At 37.6% G+C, this 27,509-nt stretch overlaps 1 pseudogene across 1 annotated transcript; it reads left to right on the plus strand.

Moving 5' to 3' along the window:
• Positions 1-8,765: 8,765 nt before the first annotated feature.
• On the plus strand, positions 8,766-9,966 carry LOC307096762 (broad substrate specificity ATP-binding cassette transporter ABCG2-like; annotated as a pseudogene). The gene has a single exon. The product of its transcript is annotated as a broad substrate specificity ATP-binding cassette transporter ABCG2-like (transcript).
• Positions 9,967-27,509: the final 17,543 nt, after the last annotated feature.

Below are 27,509 nucleotides of genomic sequence, written 5' to 3' on the forward strand. Positions count from 1 at the left end.
CACAACTGTCCTCCCTGCAGGCCTGGTCCTCCCCAACTGCCCTCCCTTGCAGACCTGGGTCCCACCCAACTGTCTTCCCCTGTAGGCCTGGTACCTCCCAACTGCCCTCTCCTGCTGGCCCAGTCACCCCTAACTTCCCTCCTCTACTGGCCTGGTCCCCCCCCCAACTGCCCTCCCCTGCCTGGCTGGTCGCCCACAACTGCCCTCCCCTGCAGGCCATCTGTGGCAGCCATCTTGTGTCCACATGGGGGCAGCCATCTTGTGTGTTGGAGTGATGGTCAATTTGCATATTACTCATTTATTAGATAGGATTATGTGACCTTGTTTGACTCACTTATTAGTTCTAATAATTTTTAAAATTTCTTTAAAATATTTCCAGTACAAGATTGCATTATTTGGGAAGAAGGCAGATTTTACTTCCAATTTTTATGCTTTTAATTTATTTTTTCTTGAATAATATGCTAACTAGATAGTTTAGTGTAATGTTGAACAGGAATGGTGAAATAAGAAAACCTAACCTTCTTTTCCATCTTAGGGGGAAAGTATTCAGTCTTTCACCATTAAATATGATGTTAGCTTTAGCTTCTTTGTAGGTGACCTGTCTAAGATTAAGTTTTTTGAGAATTTTTATCTTGAATAGAAATTATATTTTGTCAAATGGTCTAAATTTATTTGTATGATTACATGCTTTACTAGAGGCCCAGTGCATAAAATTTGTGCACTGGGTGGGCGGGGGTGTCCTTCAGCCCAGCCTGCACCCTCGCCAATCTGGGACCTCTCAGGGGATGTCTGACTGTCAGACATCCCTCTCACAATCTGGGACCATTGGCTCCTAACCGCTCACCTGCCTGCATGCCTGATGGCCCCTAACTGCTTCTGCCTGCCAGGCTGATCACCACCTAACTGCTTCCCTGCTGGCCTGATTAACATCTAACTGCTCCCCTGCTGGCCTGATCACCCCTAACTGCCTTCCCCTGTCAGCCTGATCTCACCCCCAGTTGCCCTCCCCTGCTGGCCTGATCTTGCCCCCAACTGCCCTCCCATGCTGGACTCATGGCTCCCAACTGCCTTCCCCTGCCAGCCTGGTATCCCCAACTGCCCTCCCCTGCTGGCCTGATCTCGTCCCCAGCGGCCCTCCTCTGCCAGCCAATTTGGTTTTGATTGGTTGGTTTCTATCCCAGTCAGCTTCAAAAGCTCTGCCTCCTGGACAGCCATTGGCTCCTCGCAATTCACCCAGATTTTGTTCTGATTGGTCGTTTTCTATGCCAGTCAGTATCTCCAGGCCTATTTCCGGGCCTGATTAAAGAGGCGGAGCTGATCAGCAGTGCCCCAGGCTGCTGGCGATTGGCTGAACTGCTGACCTCTGAGAGAGAGAGAGAGGCTTAGCTGCTGGTGAGGCAGGGAGAGAGAAGCAGGGTTTGATCACCCTGCTTATCTAACTGGGCCTTGCCAGCAGCCGCTGCCACTGCTGATCAGCCCCACCTCTCTCTCTCTCTGAGAAGTCAGCAGTTCAGCGTTCTTGCCTGCTGCGCCCGCAGCCTGGCAAACAGTTGAACCTCCAGGTCATTGTGGTTGTGACGGACCCAGGGTTTTTATATATTATAGGATTCTCTAAAAATGGCACATTATATGTATGCTTACTTTTGATGCTCTACGCTCTATTATGATTCAAAGATTTCTGTGATCTTTTCTGTAAAAAGTTTATTATCACTTCCAGAACATGATTGGAATTGATTATCTTTTTATGGAAATCTATTCTTTCCAAATTCATTAAATAATCAAGGAATCAGTGAAGACTACATTTACCATCCCTGATTGTTTTATTTTTATAACAAATTGTACATTTATACATGAGTGTAAAATATGTTTATACATAATATTAAATTATACCTATTGCTTTCCTGCAATAAATATCACCATTTTTTGTTCCAATCCTAATTACATGCAAGGGGAAAATGTGGTTTAATATACAGTATGAATTTCAGTAATATTTTTATCCATTTGCTGGCACTTTTAATGGGCACAGCAATGTTACTAAATCCCAGAATCTCATCTTTAATTATAAATCTTGTTATAAAGACTTTTCCTATGTATGTAAACACAAAAACAAAATATAACAAGGTACCAATTGAGAGATGGGGTGGGAAAGCAGTTGTATTCTGTATTACAATAAGAATTCCATTGAGGAAAATAAGTATTTAAATAAGTATGTAAATAAAACATTTGGACTAAAAATAAAGAAATAAAAAAGTGACAAATTATATTAATTGAATTTTTGATATTAACCTTATCTTGTAACCTTGTATTCCACTTGGTTAGAGTATATTAGTTTTATATATTGTAGACTCTTTTGTGAATCTTTTGATGAATGTTGGTTTGTGGTTTCCTTTTCTTATGCACAAAATTTCTGGCTTTGGTGTCAGAGTAATACTGACCTTAGATTGTGCATTAATGTTTTTATTTAATATTTAAAATTAGCTATAATAAAAAATGAACCATGGTGAGAAAAGATACTTTTAAGCAAACAGGTTAACTAAATAAGCTTTGATTCATTTAAAAAAAGAAATGGGATGACTACTTTGAATGGGATATTATAAAAACAAAGTAATTAAATTAAAAGAAACAGGACTGGAAAATAATAATGTGGACCAATAAATGGAAATACATGGGATTAAAACACTTTAAGGTTTTGTTTCCTGCTTGCAAGCATTTTCTCAGCAGGCCCTTGCAGTGCAAAGTGATTATCTAGCTTCTGCATGAACAACCTCTACAGTGTCCTGCCTGCCCAACAGTATTCAGTGGCCAGCAACTTCTGCAGTCACCCTAATTTGGGTGGCTTATTAGTTTCCTAGGGTTGCCATAACAAAAGATCATAAATTAGTAAAAGTGATTTCACAGTTCTGGAGGCTGGAAGTCAGCAGGCCACACACCCTCAGAAATCTACAGGGTCAACTCTTTCCTTGACTTTTCTAGCTTCTCATGTTATCTGGCAATTTATTGCATTCTTAGGCCTTAATGCATCACTCCAATCTCTGCCTTCATTGTCACATGGCCATCTTCTTCATGTATGTCTCTGTTCTTCATATGCCATTCTTCTTTTTCTGTCTCTCCCCTGTTCTCATAAGGACCCAAATCTTATTAAATTAAGGGCCCACTCTTCTAAGTATGGCCTCATCAACTAATTACATCTGCAGTTTATATCTGCTATTTCCAAATAAGTTAATATTCACAGGATTTGGGTGTTAGGTCATCAATATATCCTTTTGGAAAACACAATTCAATTCATAACAAGTGGTGCTTTCAGTGAAACACTCCCCAAAATGACTTTCTCTGGTACCCTCAAGGGCAGATTTCTGACAAATTTTAGAAGATCAATTTGTAGCAAATTTCATCAGTGTGGCACCACACTGACTTTTCTGCCTTTTGCTGAGAATCCGGTCCTTTCCAACGATGTATAAGTATGGATACAAAGTAGAGTCTCTTCTTTTGACACTCTTTTATCCTTAACTATAGTAGCTAATATATATTAAAATATATTTTATGTGATATGATTATAGGACATCTGACATGAAAAATTATATTTGCTATTCCTATATTCTTTGGAGTTCTATTTACTTTCTACTAGACAATCTCTTATAATTCTAATTTCCTGTTAATTACTGATTACATTAAGCTCTCCCTGTTCAAAGTACAGATTTCTCACTTCCTGTTGTAAACAAACTTATTTAAAACTAAAAAGACATAAATGAAAATATAACTTCTAAATAATAAAAGTGGAAATGGGAATGCAGAAATATCCTTAGCACATTAAACAAAGGAGGCAGAACACAAGAAAGGAAACAAATACACAGTTTTATATACTGAGGTATTTAAGATGGCAGAAATAAAACAAGAAAGTCAGTAATGGAAATAGATTTAAATATTAAAATAACCTAAAAAAGACAAAAATTATATTAGAATAAAAAATAGAATAATCAAACCAACACAAACCAGGTATTTACTTTCTATAGGATACAGCTCAATTAAAAATAATTTCAAAATAATAGGATAAGAAAATATAACTCAGGAAAAAGTATCTAAACAAAAGATGGTATAGTAAATTTAATCATTTTATTACCAAGATAAAATAATAATTACATTATATGTATGAGACAATATCAAGCATATATATTCTAAACCTATAATGAAAAGAAGAAATTGACAAGTCCATAAACACAGTAGCACTACTCTCCTCTCACCAACTGACACATCAAGTAAGATAGAAGTTGTTAAACATGTATTTTATTAAAATGCTAGTGGCCCAGTGCACGAATCCATGCACATTGAAAGAAAATTAATTAGAAAAAATCCTCTCTAATAAAATGGTAATATGCAAATTAACCACCACTCCGCTACATAGGCCACACCCACCAGCCAAGCCACGCCCGCCAGCCAAGCCACGCCCACCAGCCAATCAGGGCAAATATGCAAATTAACCCCAATCCAAGATGGCTACAGCCACAGTGAGCAAGGTTTCCTAGGTAACAGAGGAAGCCAAGCTTTCCATAGCCCTTGCAGGCCTAAGCCTCCACTCAAGCTACAAAGTTTCAATTATAGAAGGTAAACAAATTCAAACAAATGGCGGCAGAATGGAGCTTAAGAGAGCAGGCCAGGGTTGCTGGCGGCAACAAGGGAAGCAAAGCTTTCTGCACACCCTGGCCGGGCTCACCTGCTTAAGGCTACAAAATTTCAATTGTAGAAGGTGAATTAACTGCCACAGAGATGGCTGCCGCCCCGGAGGGAGCAGCAGGCTTGGCTCTGCTCCAGGCTACAAAGTTTCAATTGTAGAAGGAAAATAAATTCCAGATACCAGGGCCTCCCCTTGGGTTGCCAGGGGGCGTGGCTGGCCTGCAAACCACCATAGGCCCCTCTCTCAGGCCGCCCCACACCCCAAGGGAACCCCACCCTGATCCGGGACACCCTTCAGGGCAAACCAGCTGGCCCCCACCCCTGTACCAGGCCTCTATCCTATCTAATAAAAGAGTAATATACAGATTGGTCATCACTGCAACACACAATATAGCTGCCCCCATGTGGTCAAAGATCCTGCCCCCATGTGGACACAAGATGGCCACTATAAGATGGCCAGCAGGAGAGGGCAGTTGGGAGGCACCCGGCCTGCAAGGGAGGGCAGTTGAGAGGGACCAGGCTTGCAAGGGAGGGCAGTTGGAGGTGATCAACCCTGCAGGAGAGGGCAGTTAGGGGTGACCAGGCTGGCAGAGGAGGGAAGTTGGGGGCAAACAGGCTGGCAGAGGGGCAGTTAGGCATCAATCAGGCTGGCAGCAGAGTGGTTAGGGGGTGATCAGGCTGGCAGGCAGAAGCGGTTAGGGGCAATCAGGAAGGCAGGCAGGCAAGCAGTTGGGAGCCAGCAGTCCTGGATTGTGAGAGGGATGTCCGACTGCCCGTTTAGGCCCAATCCCACTGGATTAGAGAGGGTACAGGCTGGGTTGAGGGACAACCCCCCGCCGTGCACGAATTTCGTGCACCGGGCTTCTAGTATTTTAATATTGCTATTTGCCCTTTATAATAGAAGTGTCAACCAAATTTATGATTGACAATGACAGATGGAAACACATGCATGCAATTGGTGCCAGTAAGAGCTTTATATACAGTAGGTCCTCATGTTATGTTGGAGATTCTTTCCTACAGTGCGAGTAATGCAATTTTCACCATAAGTCAGAACCCATCTACATAAGCACCTACATCACTCACATGGAGCACATACACAGCAGTAATGAAGTGAAACTTTAAAAAAAATTAAAAGAAAGATAACAATTTCTGACCTTTACTTGTGGTAAATAAATAATAAAAACATAAAGCACATATGTACATATATCAAAATGATGGAACTTTTTTTTTTATAAATAAATGGGAGATGGTGACGTAACTACAAAATGACGTACGTCAAGTCCAACATAACCTGAGAACTGTCTGTATATGGATAAACTTGCTTAATTAGACCTGCTTTCTGATGTAGCTAAACTTATTCCAGCCCAGTGAAGCACCACGACTTCTCTTTCAGGTAATTGTCAGCAACACAGCAGTAAATATTAACATGAAGCAGATTATTATTGTAGATCATGCAGGGAGAACAAAGGGTAAAATATTTAACTGCAGCAGAGTTGGACTATATTCTGCGCAGTGAGAAAACCTGAAGTCATTTTCAAGGTCCACCATTTCTCACTTCTTTTCAGTCGGGTCAATTTTCTAAGCTTTCTAAATCTCCATTTTCCAGCTAATGAAAAGAAAATAGGATTCCACTGAGTCTGTTGGTGTCTCTCGTTAAGGCACCATAATGCCAGGGTTCTTTCCCCAGCCTTACAAAAGGTTCAGCATTCTGGAGAAAGGGGCTGCACGTAGAGTCAATAAGGAGTCCAAGGACGAAAGATAGTTTTGAGAGGCATTGGGGGTCATAGGAGCTTCAGTTAAAGGGAACTGAAGACTCTCCTCCTTGTCTAGGACCCTGCTTTTATTCACATGATTTATCCTAAGGCAAGGTGGAAATATACACTTCAAAGGGTAAGGTATCAAAGGGTTTACAGAAATAGTCAGTTTGGGGAATAGCCTACAGCTGTTCAGGTGTTTGGCCAACAGGAGGCAATACAATGCCCTGAGCTGTCTGGCAGCAGACAATCATCCTATTCAGGTTTGGGGGAAGTGCCAATTAGCCATTTCCAACAGGTAAACTACATATGACTCAACCATGTTGAGCTCCCCAAGTCCCATCAGCCTTTTGATGGAACTCTTGTAATTATTACATGCTGGAATTGGTTCTCGGCAGAGTCTCTTACCTATCTACTCCAGGACTTCTGTGAGGATCAAATGAAATGAGGCATGAGAAAACGCTTCACAGGCATTTGGTTAAAGTGTAAAGTGTTTCCACCTGGCTGTAAAGCAAGTTGTGTTCCTGGGCTGAAGAAACTCCAAGGAGGCTAGTTGCTAGGGAGAAGAAGCTGGGTGTTGCTATGTGACATCATTACCTGGTGCCCACAGCCACCATTTCTAGGCTGGGCTGGACTGTGGGCTTCAGTTTGTGCCATGGGGTCTCGGCAGCGTCAGCTGTGATTTGGTGTAGTGTTGCTCCGGGGTGGTGGCAAGGCCTGTGTCCCACTTCAGGGAAGCCAAGTGTTGCTTTTTGGGTGCCAGGTCCATGGTGCCATTTCTCTGTAAATGGCCAGTGCGTGTCATGGCAACTCCTGCATTGAGCATCTGTCCCTGGTGGTCAGTGAACATCAGAGCGACCGGTTGGAAGGTTGGACACTTAGCATATTAGCCTTTTATATATATAGATATACTATTTCCAAAGGTGCTGGTGGTCTTAATCCAGCATATAGAAGGGATTTCAGGAATCTGGAGAAGGCGCTGTGTGTAAATTAATCAAGTGTCCAGAGACGAAACATAATTTTGGAAGGCATTTTGGGGAGCCAGAGAAAACTTGGCTAAAGGAACCAAGTTCTCCTGTCTCTCTGGACCCCTTGCTTTTTATTAACACAAATTGTCCTAAAGCAAGGTAGATATACATATCAAAGGCTAAGGTTTGGTATACAGAATCCATTGTCAGATTGGGGAAACTGCCTATGGCTGTTCAGGTGTTTCGTCAGTAGGAGGCAATAACATGTAGATTGAAATGCCCTCAGCTCTCTGGCAGCAAGCAATCATTTATGCATCCTTTTCAGGTTTGGGGAAATGCCCTTGGCCATTTCCAACAGGCAATAATATATGTGATTCAGCCCTTGCTGAATCCCTAAGTTCCATCAACCTTTTATGACATGCTGGAATTAGCTTCCGGCACAAAGGTAGCTTCAATAATAGATCTGTTACAAATCATTTCACAGGGGATTTCAATAATATCCATTCTGAGAACTTTATATGTATTGTGCATGTGCGAGTCAATGTTTATTTTTAAATTGTCAGTGTGCATCATATGTACCGGCCTGTCGGGCAGTCAGACGGTTGGACAGATGGACGGTCAGTCACTTAGCCTGTTATATATATAGATAATATACCAGTATACCCAGAAAGCTTTAATTTTCATAAGTGAGCATCTCAATAAATTTTTACAAATTGAACACATTTTTATAAACACTATCTGGACCAAGTTGTTGAACACTATGAGCACATCTGAGGGGGATTTCTTGTATGACTATCTGCCCCATGAAGATGACCACTACCCTGATCTTTATGAGCATAGATAATTTTTATATAAGAATATATGTATGTGAAGGGATTAAGCAAAAAGAACAAACAAAACAACAAAAATAACTCATAGACAGTAGCATGTGGTTACCAGAAGGTGGAAGAGGTGTGGGGAGGTAGAAGAAGCTATAGGGTGAACAAATGGTGATGGAAGGACACTTGATTTTGGAGAACATGCAATACGATATACAGATAGTATCTGTAATAATAAAAGTGTAATATACTAATTAGACTAGACATCCTTCTGGACATCCTTCCTTCTGGACAAAGCTGAGGTGGGCAGGGGCTGAGGCCCTTGCATGAATTTTGTGCATTGGGCCTCTAGTATTACAGAATTGTACACCTGAAACCTATATGATTTTATTAACCAATGTCACCCTAATAAATTTAATAAAAATATATTATATGTAGGCTTACTTCCTCACTATCCTGTCTGGCTGCCCACTGCCCATTACTCCTGACTGTGACCTCAACCCCAGGCAGTTGCCTTCCCAGGTGTTCACTGTGCTATAAAGGCAGAAGCTCTCCAGATGTCTTCCAGCAATGACTATATTTTTATCCCAGTGTCACAAAAAATACCAATAGCATCCCTGGGAGATCACCAACAACCTGAAGACATTTAATGAAGCAGATGTTAAGTTTTCATAACATCTGCTATGGAGTGAAAGTGAAAAGTGACTTTCTAGTTGGTCAAAAAATAGCTGAGAAAGAAATACTAATGAATATCAGTGGGATTATGAGACCTGACTTCAATGCCACTCTGGGACCCACAAGTGAAGGCAAATCTTTGTTGTTGGATGTCTTAACTGTAAGGAAAGATCCACAGGGATTATCTGGAGATGTTGAGATAAATAGAGCACCGCACCTTGACTTGCCATTTTCAAATGTAATTCAGGTTACGTGGTACAGATGATGTTGTGATGGGAACTCTAACAGTGAGAGAAAATTTATAGTTCTCAGCTGTTCTTCAGCTTCTAACAACAATGATGGTTCGTGATGAAAATGAATGGATAAACATGGTCATTCCACACTTAGGTCTGGCCAAAGTGTCAGATTCCATTGTTGGAACTCAGGTTAACCATGTTGTGTTTGGAGGAGAAAGAGAAAGGACTAGTATTGTAATGGACCTTATTACCAGTCCATCATTTTAATCCTGAAGGATCCCACAACTGGCTTAGACTCAAGCTCATGAAATGCTATCCTTTTGCTTTTGGAGAGGGTACCAAAACAAGGACAAACCATCATCTTTTCCACTTATTAACCTTGTTTTTCTCACTTCAATTTGTTTCACAGACTCACCTTATTGGCCTCAGGAGGTCTAATGTTTCATTGGCCTGCTCAGGAGGCATTGGGATACTTTGCATCAGCTGGTTGTCATTGTAAGCCCTATAATAACCCCGCAGACTTCTTCCAGAATGTGAGTAATGGAGACTCCTCTGATGTGGTGTTAAGCAGAGATGACGAAGATGGTAAAACCAAGAGCCTTCCAAGAAAGGTACACCACTCATAGAAAAATTAGCTGAGTTTTATGTCAACTCTTCCTTCTTCAGAGAGAGATTGAGTTAGATCGGTTCTCAAGGGTTCAAAAAAAAACGATGAGTGTAGTCTTCAAGGAGATCACCTATGCCATTTTCTTCTGTCATCAACTCATAGATTTTTAAGAATTTGATAAAACAACAACAACAACAACAACAACAACAAAACAACAACCGGTACTGTGTAAGCCTGTAAGCCCCAGGCCTCTATAGCTCAGATAATTGTAACAATATTCCTGAGACTGGTTATAGGTACCATTTTTTGTCATATAAAAGTGAACTGATGGAATCCAGAATAGAGCTAGAGTACTCTTCTTCCTGACTTGCCAGTCTTTCAGCAATTTATCATCCGTGGAGCTCCTCATGGTTGAGAAGAAGCTCTTTATACAAGAATATATCAGTATCAAAACCGGTTTGGCTCAGTGGATAGAGCGTCGGCCTGCGGACTGAAAGGTCCCGGGTTCGATTCCGGTCAAGGGCATGTACCTTGGTTGCGGGCACACCCCAATAGGGGATGTGCAGGAGGCAGCTGATCGATGTTTCTCTCTCATCGATGTTTCTAACTCTCTATCCCTCTCTCTTCCTCTCTGTAAAAACCAATAAAATTAAAAAAAAAAAAAAAGAATATATCAGTAGATACTACAGAGTTTCATCTTATTTCTTTGGAAACTGTTATCTGATTTACTACCCATGAGTATTATATTCACTTGTATAACGTATTTCTTGTTAGGATCAAAACCAATGAAGGCCTTCTTTATCATATTTACCTTTATATATGTATTTTTTTCTAATAATTCTTTATTGTTGAAAGTATTACATATGTTCCCTCTTTCCCCCCACTGACACCCCCCAGTACACCTCTGCCCTGCCCCCTGACCCAGACCTTCAGCAACTTATTGTCTGTGCCCATGGATTATGCATATACACTGAGTGGCCAGATTATTATGATCTTTGAATGCATAATAATCTGGCCACTCAGTATATATATATATATATATATATATATATATATATATATATATATATATATGAGGCCTGGTGCATGAATTCGTGCATGGGTGGGGTCTGGGCAGCTTGGACAGGGGGAGGGGACATGGGCGGTTGTCTGGCCTGCATGCTGGTCGAACTCGAACTCCTGGTTGAGGGGACAATTTGCATATTAGCCTTTTATTATATAGGATATACACTGAGTGGCCAGATTATTATGTGTTCAGAGATCATAATAATCTGGCCACTCAGTGTATGTATACAAGGTCTTTCATTGATTACCTCTCACCCATCTGCCTTCCCTCTAAGATTCCATACTCTGTTCCATGCTTCCATGTCTCTGGATTCCCTTTGTTCATCAGTTTATTTTGTTAATAAAATTCCACATATGAGTGCAATTATGTGATACTTGTCTTTCTCTGGCTGACTTATCTTACTTAGCATGATACTCTCCAGGTCCCTCCATGCTGTCTCAGAGGGTAAGAGATTCTTCTTTTTTACTGCTATATAGTATTCCATGGTATAAATGTACCACAGCTTTTTTATCTACTGATGGGCACTTGAGCTCTTTCCAGTTCTTAACTATTATAGATTGTGCTTCTGTGAACATAGGGGTGCATACATTCTTTCTGATTGGTGCTTCGAGTTTCTTAGTATATATTCCTAGAAGGGTGATCACTGGGTCAAATGGCAGTTTCATATTCAATTTTTTTTAGGAAACTCCATACTATTTTCCATAATGGTTGCACCAGTCTGCATTTCCACCAGCAGTATACTAGTGTTCTCTTTTATCTACATCCTTGCCAGCACTTGTCATTTGTTGATTTGTTGATGGTAGTCATTCTGACAGGTTTTAGATGGTACCTCATTGTCATTTTGATTTGCATCTCTCAGATGATTAGTTACTTTGAGCATTTTTTCATCTGTCTCTTGGCCATCTATATGTCCTCTTTGGAAAAGTGTCTATTTAGGTCCTTTGCCCATTTTTTATTTGGATTGTTTGTCTTCCTTTTGTTAAGTTGTATGAGTTCCTTATATATTTTTGGAGATTAACCTTTTATTAGATGTATCATTGCCAAATAAGTTCTCCCATACAGTGGGCTATCTTTTTGTTTTGTTGATGGTTTCTTTTGCTGTGCAGAAGCTTTTTTATTTTTATGTAGTCCCATTGGTTTATTTTCTCATTAGTTTCCTTTGCCTTAGGAGATGTATATATTTATTGATTTCAGAGAGGAAGGGAGAGGGAGAGAGAGATAGAAACATCAATGATGAGAGATAATCATCGATAGGCTGCCTCCTGCATGCCCCACAACCTGGGCATATGGCCTGACTGGGAATTGAACCATGACCTCCTGATCCATAGGTTGACACTCAACCACTGAGTCATGCCGGCCAGCCAATCATATTTACCTTTTTGATGGTGGCTTATACGGCCAGTTTTATGACACTGGCCATAGAAGCAGGTCAGATGTAGTATCCATAGCAATACTTTGTGTGGTAACCATCTCTTCTGTGTTTAAGATAATTTTTTCAGGGCCATTGGTCAATCTCACAACCATTGTTCGTTGGCTGTCATGGCTTTGTACTTCAGCATTCCTGAATATATCTGTGTGGCTTCACAGCATCATAAATTTTGGGGACAAAACTTCTGCTCAGGACTCAATGTAACAGCAAACAATACCTGTAGTTTTGAATATGTGCTGGTGAAACATTTTGATAAACCAGGCCATCGATCTTTCACCTTGAGGCTTGTGGAAGAATCATATAACTTTGGCGTGCATGACTGTTATCTGCCTTACAATTGCCTACCTAAAGTTGTTAATTTCTTTTTTAAAAATCTTAAATTTCTAATTTACATGATTTGTCAACCCATCAAAAATGAAGCACTGTGATTTAAGTAAGATAAAATTGAACATATGTAAAACAAGCAAAACATCTATGCTCATATAAATAATTTATGTATAAATGAATTATAAAGTACATAGTGTTTTATTCTTTTGTTTCTAGCTTCTTTTGCTCAATATTACACTTTGAAACCCATCTATATTTTTGCAAGTACTTGTAGCTCATTTATTTTTATTACTTTACAATATTCCATTGCATAAATGTTATAGTGATTTATCCATTTTAGTCTTGAAAAAAATGTGTGGTTCCCAGAGCTGTGTTCTTAAAACTATCATATACATAAACTATATCATATATCATAAACTGATGAATATACATATCATGTATCATAAACTGATAAACAAAAACAGATCCAGAGACAGAGAAGCATCGATCACACCATCAAACCACAGAGGGAAGGTAGGGCAGGGTGGGGTAAGGGGGAGAGATCAACCAAAGGACTTGTATGCATGCATATAGGCTTAACCAATGGACACAGACACCAGGGGAGTGAGGGCATGAGTGGGGGAATGGAGGGGGGGCAATGGAGCGATAAGGACACATATATAATACCTTAATCAATAAAGAAAAAGAAAGTGTTTCTTTAGGGAAACACGTGTGGGCATGCTGTTGAATCTACACCTGGTAATTATGTTGCTGGGCCATAAGGTAAGCAGATGCTCAACTTTAGGAGACAATGCCAGAGTTCTGAGAGCTCAAACTGACCCATTTCCTGGTCAACATTGGTATTTTCTGGTCTTAATTTAGTAATTTAGTAATTAATTTACAGTGGTTTCAAGCTGTGCTTTTATTTGCATTCTTGTGATCACTAATGAAGAAGAGCATATATATATTCTAAATTTGAATGTCCTATTTTGTGAAGTGTCTGTTCAAGTCTTTTTCTATTTTTTACTAATATATTCAATTTTTTCTTCTTAAATGTATGAGTTCTATACATTCCTCACCTAAGACCTTTTTCTTAGTGTTATTCATGAATAGAAGTTTTTAACTTTAATATAATTCACCATATCTTTATTTTTCTTTAATACTTTTGCTTCCTATTTAAGAAAACTGACACTCTAAAATCACTGCTTTATTTGTCTTATAAAAGGTTTGTTTATTATTTTACCTTTTCACACTTAGATCCCACAGTCCATATGGAATTTATTTATTTATGTTGTAAATTGGTGGTCAATATACATATTCATATTACTATCCAATTGGCACCGTTCCTTTTATTTTTTAAAATATATTTTTATTGACTTCAGAGAAGAAAGGAGAGGCTTAGAGAGATAAAAACATCAATGATGAGAGAGAATCATTGATTGACTGCCTCCTGCACACCCCTTACTGGGGATCGAGCCTGCAACCTAGGCATGTGCCCTTAGCCGGAATTGAACCTGGGACCCTTCAGTCTGCAGGCCGATGCTCTATCCACTGAGCCAAACCAGCAAGGGCTGCACAGTTCCTTTTATTGAAAACAAAATCCACAACTCCTTTTAATGCTAGTATTAAAATTGTCATAATTCAGCCTTACTTCAGTAAATTTATATAGTCTCTCCAATTCCACTAATCAGATTGTATATCCTTCCACTAATGCCACCCCAATGTATATTTATTCCTATAGCTTTATAGTTCATCTAGATGCCTGGTACAGTTGATATTGGCCCCTCATTTGACCCCCACATTAAATAAGCTTGATCAAATATATGCATTCCTACATCCAAACATTGTTATTCACTTTAAACACACAGAAAAAAAAATATTTTTAAGAGCATTAAGTAAAGGTTTAAAGACAATTTACCAGGAATTCCAATAGACTGTATCATGTGTCATACAGAACATTTATCTGAATGCAGTTCAATAAAGTTTAAAGTCTAACAAAAAAAAACCCCGAAATTTTATTTTGGAGACTTTTAACCACAAGATTAAATATTTATGATGTAGAATGTATTTTAAAAATAGTAAAATGCATGGGGTTGAATAATAAAGAGAATAAATAACAAAAGGTGTAATATGCATTAAAGCAGTAGTGGTACTTAGAGATACATATAAATATCACATAAGTAAAATGTGGGGGAGAAAGAGAGGGAAGGAGAGAGAAGGATTTAATTTAAATGAGCATTAAAATAACTAAGTTAAAGACAAATAAAGCCCAAAGTAGCTATAACATTATAGAAAATAAAGAATCATTGGTGAAGATAAAAACAATCAGAAACAGATTGTTTGGTTCATGGAATCTTCAAAAATCCCAATGCAGTGTTTGCTATTAGCCCCACTGTACAAAATAAAAATCTGACCCTCACAAAGTGTATTAAAACCACTTCATTCAAGTAGCAAATGTAGGAGCTGGAGTAAAAACCCAGTTTTACAACAAAAGTTCTTATCGCTAAGTAGAAATTCTAAAAAAAAATGAAAAAAGCAAATGAAATGTACAGTAATACATAGAATAAGCAAATAAATACAAAGTATTAAGTACTGTTTATGTGAAAGGTGCAAAGATGATAACATCTTTGAAGTAAATTATATTGTTATCCCAAGCCACAAAAAATTCAGAAGTCAATGTAGCTATTTTAATGAAGTAAACTTAATGTCAAAGATAAATGAAGTGTTCAGGAACACATATGCTAAGGTGAAGTCCAGTCTAATCACTTACCTGCTGTCTCCAATAACTAGATTTCTCTCTTGATCTCTGCTCTGCCTTTTACTTTCATCTGGTTCCAAAATGTTTGGTCCCTTGGGCTTTTGTTGAAAGGAAAATACCTGTAGCTATTCCAGACCTCAAATTTTTCGGGTAGAGGGTGAGAGTTGGGGGTGGACCATGTGATAAGCTGATAAAGTAGAGTTTAGATTGCTGGAGTAGCAGTGGTTCTCAACCTTTCTAATGCCGCAACCCTTTAATACAATTCCTCATGTTGTGGTGACCCCCAACCATAAAATTATTTTTGTTGCTACTTCATAACTGTAATTTGGCTACTGTTATGAATCACAATGTAAATATCTGTGTTTTCCGAAGGTCTTAGGCGACCCTGCTAGCTTAGGAGAACCGCTGCTGTAGAGCCAGATATTTACATTACGATTCATAACAGTAGCAAAATTACAGTTATGAAGTACCAACGAAAATAATTTTATGGTTGGGGGTCACCACAACATGAGGAATTGTATTAAAGGGTTGCGGCATTAGAAAGGTTGAGAACCACTGAGCCAGAGGATGAATATTATCAAATATTTAATATCTCTGAGCAGTGATTGGGCTGAATTATCTTTCCCCTTTGCTCAAAAGATGAGTCTATCCTTTCATGGCATTATTAGGGTTATGTATGCTTGGAAACACCCAACAAAATCAATTACATGTAATACACTTTCTTAATTGAAATAAAAAGCATGTTACCAATTTGCTCTAGATAACTGGACAAATTCTAGACATACAGAACCTGATTGAAGAATCTTTAAGATAAATTATTATTTAAAAATTTGGCGGTTTAATATAATATTTTACTGAAGTATTATTTACTTTTATGACTACTAACAAAGTGGTTTTCTTCAGGACAACAGTAACTAGTAGTGGATTTTTAGATTATTTCACATTTTGTATGTATGGTTATACATATATAAAATATTAAAATCAGCAAATAACTTTAAATTTATATAAAGTAAGGAGGTTTAAAACCATAATAGATTGGCAGCAATTAAAATAAAACATTCAACATTAAAAAATTGTGCTATATGTTAGCAATCATAACTTAAACACTTACCAAATTTAATATAATTCATTGTATTAAAAGCTTGAATATTTGATAGTGTAGCAAGGATTTTTACAAATCACACATGAAGTATAGGAAAAGCCCTTAGAAACATGCTTGAATACAAAGTTTGTCACTGGTAAATAAAAACACATTAAGACTGTACTTGAGTGTGGTTTTTAAAATATAACTGATCACTTTGTTTATATTTTAGAATCACATTTCAATTTTATTTTAAATTTCTGAAAAGAATCCCTGGACCCAATTCCAAAGTGTGTGTAGAGGCTTCCTCACATCAATAAACACTCTCAAACATGAGAATTTACCTCAATTCTGACACTATCCAGAGGTAAAGTCAGATTTCCTAAGAAAAGGGCTCAGTCCCACATGATCACCCTCTACATCCATCATAATTGACCAAGTCATTGACCATTGAAAATTGATTCCACCACAAGCCCCTTCTTCCCTCCCCCTAAAATTAGTGGGTAGGGCTGGATTAGTTCTCTATGTGATCCAAAAGTCATTTCATTATCATAACAAAATATACTTTTATCACTCTCAAGGTTTAAAAACATCCAAGCTTCTAATTGGACATTATTATCATTATTATCTAATCAGCTGACATCACCATTATTTAACAAGTTTATTGTTGGAAGGTAATGGTTAAAAAACAGAAAACTCCTAAAAGTAAGTGTTATCAATGAAGATTCTTCTCTTTGGAAAAATTCATCCTCCCACAAAATGGTAGCTGGAGAAATATAAGAGCAGTGCACAGAGAGGTAGACATGCTTTTGGGTGAACAAATGTGAAACATCTCCATGGTTGGTCTTCTCTGAACATGAAATCTTCTGATAGAGATGATGATATTTAACCAAATATGTAAACATTAATAATTAATTTCAGGTAGAATACTATCTATACTAATAAAAAGGTAATATGCTAATTAGACTGGACATCTTCCAGATGTCCTTCTGGACAAAGCCACAGTGTCAAGGCTGAGGCAGAGGTGGTTAAGGGTGATCAGGCTGGCAGGGGAGAGCAGTTAGGGCGATCAGGCAGGCAGGCAGGCAGGTGAGCAGTTAGGAGCCAGTGATCCTGGATTGCAAGAGGGATGTCCAACTTCCAGTTTAGGCCCAATCCCTGTCTGATCAGCAGTTAGACCTCTCCCTAGGGGTCTCGGATGGAGAGGGTGCTGGCCGGGCTGACAGACCCCCTCCCCTGCACGAATTTCATGCACTGGGCCTCTAGTTATATAATAAATATCTAAAACATTGTGTAAAGGTCCTTTTGCAAAGAGAGTAAACTTTTAAATGTTTTCCTGAAAAGTTAGCTTGAAATTGAATGTCTATCATTTGTATATTTATAACAGCCAATATATAATTATCAGGCAGCTACTAACAAACAAAATAAACCAGTCCTTTGTGGATTGCAGGGACTAAAATAGAAATTAAAACAAGTGCCATCCTATAGAAGTTGAGTGGTATGCATATCTGTATTTAAGCATAAATCACTGAAATATAAACATTAAGTAATACTGAAGAACAATCTATCTCTCTCTTCCTCTCTCTCTCTCTCTCTCTCTCTCTCTCTCTCTCTCACGCACACATCATATACAGACACACACACACACACACACACACACACACAACATGTTTCTTTGGAAATCTAAGTATTTCAAAGAACTTAATGTAATCAGTCGGGTAAAAGCAAATTCTACATTTATTTTCCCAAATGGAATGACCAGTTTTGTTCATTCAGCTTATAAGAATCTATCCTTAATGTAAATGAAGAAAACAGTTACATTAGAAGACAATTCTGAACTATTTGTTCCGAATCTGATATCTAGAAATTCATAGTATTTAGATAGTTTCAATAAATAAAATTAGAATTAATGTTAAAGAGAATGACTTACAGCATCAAAATTCTTAAAGAGAGTCTCCTCATCATATCTATTTTTATTTTAACTCACACTTTCTCTACTATAGTCCATTGGTGTATATTTGTTAGAGATTTGCTTAAATATTTTCTTTAAAATTTTATGATGGGGAATTCAAAATAAAAATATAAAATTTAATCCAAATGTACTTTAGGTTAGGACATAGCAAAATATCATTAAAAATTCTAGTCACTAAGAAACCTATAAAAATAGAACTAACCACAGTCCCTGTTTTATGTAAAGTTGCAAATTTATTTTATTGTGTGAAAAAACACATTAAATTCCTCTTCATTACTTGAAACCATATGAGTATACGTTTTTTTATAATTATACAGATGACTGAATTTGTGATGCTAATTCGAGCATACAATAATAGCAACAGTAAATAAATTCAGTAGGCGAAAGAATAAAATTATCAAGGGCAAATGTTAGAAGTCAGTCAAATCAACTTTATAATATTGATTATGAGAAAACAATGATAGTGGGGTAAAGAAATAGTTCACAAGGTTTTATTCAGAAGGGTAGATACAAAAATGATTACCTTTTAGGTACACACCACCATAAAGCAACTAGAATACACATTATAGTATACTTCAGAAAAGATAAAAATTAAAATGTGTTAAAATAAAAATATTTTTTTCTTGTGTGCTAAAAAGAAAGAAGAGAAAGAAACTGGCCTGATAAAGATGGAGCCATATAGAAGAAAATGTTTTCTCTCTCCTGTCATAATTTTCTGAAACTTTTTCTATGAGCGCCATAAAACATATCCTTAAAAACACTACACATTATTATTATCCTTATGTTTCACTTTTTAAAATGTGATTTCTTCTCATAATATTCATTTTTTATTAAGTAGGGCTTGAAAGTCATGACATATGTGCTTTTCTCCTCCTCCCTAGGAATGTGCACATTTCTAATTGGATTGATCATAACATTGTTTAATAATGTACATGATAATGATGATCCCAAAACACTCAATACAGAATTTCAGCCAACCAGTCCGTATGAGTTGATTGACAAGGCCACATAAGAACTTAACCTAAACTGCTTGATGTTACCATTAAATCAGTCTGTCTCTCCAAATACTGCATATTGTAAGCTCTAGTGCTAAGTTCATATCGATCTTTGTGGCTCAAGACTTTCTTTTAATATGCGTGTGATACAAATTTATTTATAATAAAGGTATAGAAGGAATGGGCTAGGGTCCAACAACAACTATGCTGTGGGTTTTATTTCCATATTTTAACTCAAATATTCACTATTGCTGGCCACCAAAAGCTTCTGGTTCTCTTCAGAGAACTGGTAGAATTGTACATTCCCATGCTTTTGAAATAAAATTTAGACAAGATTTGTCTGATGCAGTGGTTTTCAAACTTTATTGTGCATCTGAATCTACTGAAGGGCTTGCTAAAACATAGATTTCTAGGCCTCAATTCGGTATGTAGACAACCAAATAAATCTATAATCCCCATCACTTAGGAACTTGTTAGAAATGTTTAGAGTATTTCTAACTGGGAGTTTAACTACTCAGAGTATTTAAACCCAGAATTTAATTTTGAAGATAGGTGCAGAAATTTTGCATTTTCAAGTTCCTAGGTGATAGTGATATTTCTGGTCTAGGGAACACATATTTAAAGTCACAGTCCAGCCCTAGCTGGTTTGGCTTAGTGGATAGAGCATCAGCCTGTGGACTGAAGGGTCCAGGTTTGATTCCATTCAAGGACACATGCCAGGGTTGCAGGCTCGATCCCCAGTAGGGGTGTGCAGGAGACAGCCAGTCAATGATTCTCTCTCATCATTGATGTTTCTAACTCTCTCTCCCTCTCCTTTCCTCTCTGAAATCATTAAAAATATACTTAAAAATAATAAAATAAAATCACAGTTCAATGAAATGTGAGTGCAAAAGGCTGAAATTTTAAGAGCTAGTGAATGACTTTCAAATCTCTCTCTCTCTCTCTCTCTCTCTCTCTCTCTCTCTCTCTCTCTCTCTTCCCATCCACCATGGAAACCTGCAACATCCACATACTTACTTCTCTGGTAGCCTGGGTTTGAGATTTAGGAGACATGAAGGCAAACACAGGCCATGGAATACATACAGTACACATGTAACATGAGGGAAAAATAAACCTTATTGCTTCAAGTAACTAAGATTTTTCAGGTTGTTGGTTTCCATAGCATGCATAACCTACCTAGTTTCACAGAAAAAATGTGCTGTATAATTTTTCAAACATCAACATGTTCCTTTAATAAATATTAGATTATAAGGTGAAGAAAATTATTTTTATATCTTTCCTTGATTGTCTCAGAATTAAATTTGCATTTATTTCTTTATATTAGCTAGATTAAACCACCTTCCATCCTGGTTTTCAAGTATGTAAGAAATAGTTGAGTATGTAACTATGCAAATTAAAATAAAGTATATGCCCTAGCTAGTTTGGCTCAGTTGATAGAGCATTGCTCTGTGTATTGAAGGGTCCCAGGTTCTATTCCAGTTAAGGGCACAAGCTCTGGTTGCAAGCTCCATCCCAGTAGGGAGCGTACAGAAAACAGCTGATAATGATTCTCTCTCATCATTGATGTTCCTATCTCTCTCTCCTTCTCAATAAAAATATATTTAAAATAAAACATACAGCCCTAACCGATTTGGCTCAGTGGATAGGGCGTCAGCCTGAGGACTGAAGGGTCCCAGGTTCGATTCCGGTCAAGGGCATGTACCTTGGTTGCGGGCACATCCCCAGTGGGGGGTGTGCAGGAGGCAGCTGATCGATGTTTCTCTCTCATCGATGTTTCTAACTCTCTCTCCCTCTCCCTTCCTCTCTGTAAAAAAATCAATAAAATATATTAAAAAATAAATAAATAAAATAAAATAAAACACATTTTTATAGATCAAGTTTTATAAAATTGACTTTAGTGGTATTTGGTAAAAGTCTGATTTTGGATAACTAACGAAGTTTGTTGACTAGTCATTTGCACTGATTAAGATAATTGCTTAAGAGAAAAAAAATAATGCAAAGCAGAAATATAATAAATCAAATACAAGATTTGTAGAATCTAGGATGTATGTAAATAATATAACTAGTTTACAAATAAGTAAATTTCAATGGATGAAATTAAATGTTAAGTTAGAGAAAGTTATTCAATATTTTCTCAAAGTCATCAACCATAAGGAAGGATTTTTCATAAATAAAATATAGACTCTGAAAAATGATTATTTATTTTTCAAGCTACATATCTTTTTACTTTAGAAATACAAATTGAAGAATCTATCATATTCTGTGTATTGGCATTCAGATAATAGTATTGGAAACATTTTTACTACTATATAGAAACAACACTTAAACCAACTTCATCTGACATATATTGAAAAATCAAATTACACGTATGAATCAGATTAGTGTGTCTTAAATATCCTCCAATCTTAGAAAATTATATCAGCACTGTAAAATCATTCAATTCTAAAAGATTAAATTACAAAGACCTACAAATTGGAAAGATAAGACAAATTTTCATTGTTAGATCTATCTGATTAAAGTACAAAAACAATAATACTTTCTCTTTCCCTCTCAGCAATGTATTCAATTGCTTTATGTTTATTAAATCACTCTATATAAAATTTCCTTTAGCAATCAAAACTTAAAACATTTATGTTAAAATATTTGCTTACCTTAAGTGGAATACTTTGGCCTACTAGATATATAGTGTGCTGTATGTGGTAGAACACTCACCACTTACCTAATAATTTTATTAGGTTAAAAACTCTTCTAGCATGAAATATATTCCTTGAAATAAGGTAAGATCTTTAAGTAACTAAGAGGGATTCAAGTAACCTTGAAAATCTTTATATCTCAGAGGGACTCTTGTTGTTCGCACTGTTTAATTTTGGAAAAGGGAAAAGTATCCAATCTGACCAGTCTTTAAACACTTGGGAGTTTTTCTTTACATTTTGGTGGTTGACAAAACACTCTTGAGATTTCATATCTCATTTTCTATTGTGAACTTTCTGTAAATCAATTATATTTGGTATAAAGTACTATTCTAAAATAAAAATATTTGGTATAAAGTACTATTCTAAAATAAAAAAATAGTTTTAAAATGATAAGTGTGGTCCATGTTCCATTCATAGTTTTCATGCAGGACTGAGTGTAATTCATGTGTGTGTACATATACATTTATGCATACAGTATACATATGAATGTGTATATATAACTGTATACATATATGAATTATATGTATAGACATAAACACACATATATGATTTTATGGGACCTTTATTTGGCCTTTAAAATACATAAATTCTAATGTTTATATATCCTTTGGATATATACTGTATGAGTTTTTGTGTTTCTTTTTTTTTTTAGCACAGCTTATGTGCATTCATCCATTAGTTATTCTCCCAGTTTCCTTGTACTCATTATAAATATTCTGCATGGCAATTGGCATAAGACATCTTGTCTAACAATTATAAGTGTGTGCTATGGATGTGGCTGTGTTTTGCATGTCATCTATTTAATATTCTTTTTCAGTTTGTATCCATTTCAGTAATTTTATAATTTTAGCTGATGTTCCACCTAGTTATATGCTTAACAATTTCACTTCACACTTGATTTTAATACATTTGTGATCCAACCCTTATTTAGTAAAATATAATGAAGAGAATTCTTATCTTCATTTGTAGCCTGAGCATCCAGTAGATAAAATGGAGAAAATATAGACTCAGCCCAGCTGTCCAAAGTAATACTTTCAGGATCTCATTAGTGCTTATAAATATAATATGAAAAAAAAATTCTACTTCTTTTGACAGTACTCATTTTTCAACTACAGTAATAATGATTGTTCCAAAATTGAGATGAAAGACTTAATATAGATTTCTATGGAATTTATAAACATTAATGAACTTTCTAGTTATTTTTAATATTTGTGTGGTTTTAACATAAGGCATAGGTAGGTCTTTAATGTTATATTTATTTTTCTTGCTTACTTTCTGAAACTAGTATTAAAGTAATATACATATTATCTAATCTAATAATAGACAAATATGCAAAGTGACTGCACCTTCGCTATGCCAAGCCACGCCCACCAGCCAAGCCACGCCCACCAACCAATCAGGATGGATATGCAAATTATCCCAACAAAGATGGCGGCTAATTTGCATATTGCGACAGCGTAGAAAGAAGCCAAGAGCTGCAGAAGGGAGCAAAGCTGCAGAGAAGCAAGCAAGCCGGGGGGAGGAGAAGGGAGGAGCGGAGGTGGGGCCGGGGGAGAAGGGGCGGGGCCGGGGGAGAAGGGCGGAGCGGAGGCGGGGCCAGGGGAGAAAGGAGGAGCGGAGGCGGGGCCAGGGGAGAAGGGAGGAGCGGAGGCGGGGCCAGGGGAGCGGGGAGGAGCGGAGGCGGGGCCAGGGGAGAAGGGAGGAGCTGAGGTGGGGCCAGTGGAGAAGGAAGGAGAGCGGGCTGGTGGAGAAGTTAGAAAAGAAAGGGGGCTGGCGGAGAAGGCGGGGCGGGGGAGAAGGAAGGAGCGGAGGCGGGGCCGGGGGAGAAGGAAGGAGAGCGGGCTGGGGGAGAAGTTAGAAAAGCAGGGGGGCTGGTGGAGATCGCGGGGCGGGGGACAAGGGAGGAGAGCAGGCAGGGTGGGGTAGAATGCAGCAGGAAACCCTATTGCAGGATTTTTCCTGCAACGGGAACGCTAGTGCTATGTATAATATGTCAGAAATATATATATATAAATTGAGATAAGGTGAATTTGGAAAACTAATAGTTTCAATGATGTTTCATACCATGTCATCAATATATATAAAATCCAAGTGACCAGAATGACCAGAACGACCAGAACGACCAGTCGCTATGACACACATTGCAGCAGCCAACTGGCCCGATTAGGGCCCCAATTGCCTGCCCCCCAACCTCCCACAGCCCCTTCCCCCAGCTGGCCCGGCCCCGATCAGCCCCCATCAGGGCGGGCTGGCTGGAACCCACCCGTGGTTTAGGCCTTTAGTATTTTATAAAATGGTATAAAGGAGGACTGAATAACAAGAGTTTATTTTGTATCATGTTGAATTATTCCAGATATTTTACAATCTATATTGCCATGATTGTATTGGAAGAAACATTATGATATTCTTTTTTTAAAAAATATTGATTTCAGATAAGAAGGGAGAGGGAGAGAGAGAAACATCAATGATGAGAGAGAATCATTGATCAGCTGCCTCCTGCATGCCCCCTACTGGGGATTGAGTCCTCAACCCAGGCATGTGCCCTTGACTGGAATCAAACCCGGGATCCTTCAGTCCACAGGCTGATGCTCTATCCATTGAACCAAACAGGCTAGGGCTGATATTCTTGTAATCCTAGGTCAGATGAGTTAATAAACCACATATGTGAAAGGAAATAGAAGAAAAATGAAAGGGAAGTATCCCAATGAAAAATAAAATGAAGATTTAACAAAAATAGTTTAAATTCATTTATCTTAATAAATTAGTCATTTTTTTATTCTTTCTCTGATATTTGTCACAATTCATTGCTGATAATTCTGCCAAAGTAGTCCATAGTCAAGAGTAGTTTGGAGTCCTAGACAGTTTGGCTCAGTGAATAGAGCGTAGGCCTGTGAATCAAAGAGTCTTGAGTTTGATTCCCATCAAGGGCACTTACCTTGGTTGCAGGCTTCTCCTTGGCCAGGGCCCTGGTCAAGGCTTGTGCAGGAGGCAACCAATCGATGTGTTTCTATCACATCAACGTATCTCTCTGTCTTTCCCTCTCTCTCCCACTCTCCCTAAAAAATCAATGGAGAAATATCCTCAGGTAAGGATTAATAAAACAAAACAAACAAACAAAAGTAGATCTTTGGAAATACTAAGCAATTGAAATCTCTTTCTCCCCCCCACCCCCACCCCCTCTCTCTCTCTGGTATTACTAAATGCATATAGTTAATGATAAGCCATTTTAATTAATTAAGATAAATAAACTTTTATTTTCATTAATCAATATTCCATGCTCAGTTATTTATAGAAAATATTTTTCACCTGAATTTTATTCCCTTGAATGTACAATGATTTATAAAATATTCTTATTATAGTTTTCAAGGTTTGGTGTTTCATAAATTTTGTATAGGTTTCAAGGAAATGATTTCTTTATGAGTCAAGTTAAAATGTATATGTAGTTATTTGCTTTGACATCTAATAGTTATTTTAATTGAGTTTTATTTTTAAACAAATTGTAATTGATACATTACTGTGTACATAGTTTTTGTAAATCTTCCATTACTAATAAGATTCCAGCTATCTGGATTTTGTTGATGGTGGTAGTATTGTTAAAATTCCTGATTTTAACATAGTTGCACTTGTTTAATATACATTATTAATATCATGTGGGTAAATCATCTCAATATATCTGTAAGCAGAATACCATACTTTGTGGTCTCCTGATCAAAACTCCCAGCAGTGTTGTAGAAAAATTGAGCAATATTTTTTTTTATATAAAACTTGATAAATTAGAGTTTGCTATAATTCCTCTTAATTACTTATAATGATAAGTTATAGCTGCTACAGATAACAGGTTGCAAATCTTTTCTTTTTACTCATTTGATTATTTCAATAGTCATAAGCATTATGATTTTAGAATTTTAGGTGTTTTTAGTACTTAAATTCCACAATAATTTTAAGCATTGTACTTCTATCAAGTGGAAGGAATCTGAATCAAATAATTTCTGCTCATTACAAACACCTTTATATCCATGACCCAATACATTATTTTGAATTTTGCATTGAAAGAGTTTATTCTAGCAAGGCTCTAATGATTGCAGATTGATTCTTCAGTCTATTGTAATTGGATGAAGTGATCAGCCACGGGTAATAGTTTTACCTGGAAGCAGAAAATACTATGCTACAATGATGTTCAACTTGGGATTAGATAAGTTAAACAGTGTAATAAATTGAATTCAGTATAAAATTTCCTAATGATAATGTTTATTTATTCTGGGCTTGTCTATGAGGTTTATAAGTAATCTTTAAAAGTTTTAGTACATTATATGCTATATTTCTAAAAGTCATTTCATGCATTACTATCTTGGTTTGGTTTATAAATTATACTTCTTTGTAGGGGACTATTGATATTTAAATTTGTAGTTTTTATGTGTGTATCCTTTCCATCTTTTAATTATTTTAAGTGAATTGCAAATCTATTACCTGTTTTGACAAGATACAAATATTTACTGAACTGACAGAGCATGTTATTTATAAATTTTAAAAATGTATAACTGAACATTTTTCTTTAAGAACTGCAAAATCAGGATGTGATGAATTCCAAACAAACATGATGTTAGCTTCCTCATAATTATACTTTCTGAATGATAAATTTAATTTCATACTCTATACAACTATTAACCATGTTCTCAATACCACATTGGGCTTCTGAAGGAATAGCTCATTTTGTACCAGTTTCTTTTTTTTCTCATATTTCTTGTTTTATTCTTATTTTTTTAAATTTATCTTTATTTTTGAAAGTATTACAGATGTCTCCTTTGTTTTTTGTTTGTATGTTTTTCCCATTGACCCCTTCTACCCTGCACCTGCCCCTCCCAGTCCTTCACTATGAGCGATGCATATATGCATATAACTTCCCCAGTTTGGTACCAATTTCTACTTTACTCTTACTCTATTGTCTTAGGTCACTTATTTTAAGTTCATATTGCATATATTTTATTTGAATTTTCTCACAAAGTATCATTATTTTATACTAGTGGTCCGGTGCACGAAATTCGTACATGGGGGGGTTGTCCCTCAGTCCAGCCTGCACCCTCTCCAATATGGGACCCTTCATGGGATATCCAACTGCCGGTTTAGGCCCGATCCCTGTGGACATCGGACATCGCTCTCGCAATCCAAGACTGCTGGCTCCTAACCGCTCACCTGCCTGCCTGCCTGATCACCCCAACCACTCTGCCTGCTGGCCTGATCACCCTCAACTGCCCCCTCCGCCCACCTTCTCACCCCCAACTTCCCCCCTGCCAGCCTGCTTGCTCCCAACTGCCCCCCTGCTGGCCTGATTGCCCCCAACTGCCCCCACTGCCAGCCTGATCGCTCCCAACTGCCTCCCCTGCTGGCCTGCTCACCCCCAACTGCCCTCCCCTGCCAGCCTCATGGCCCCCAACTGCCCTACCCTGCTGGCCTGATCGCCCCTAAGCGCCTCGCCTCTGCCTTGG

This window comes from Cnephaeus nilssonii (assembly GCF_951640355.1).
Source record: "Cnephaeus nilssonii genome assembly, chromosome: 3".
Taxonomy (NCBI): Eukaryota; Metazoa; Chordata; class Mammalia; order Chiroptera; family Vespertilionidae; genus Cnephaeus; species Cnephaeus nilssonii.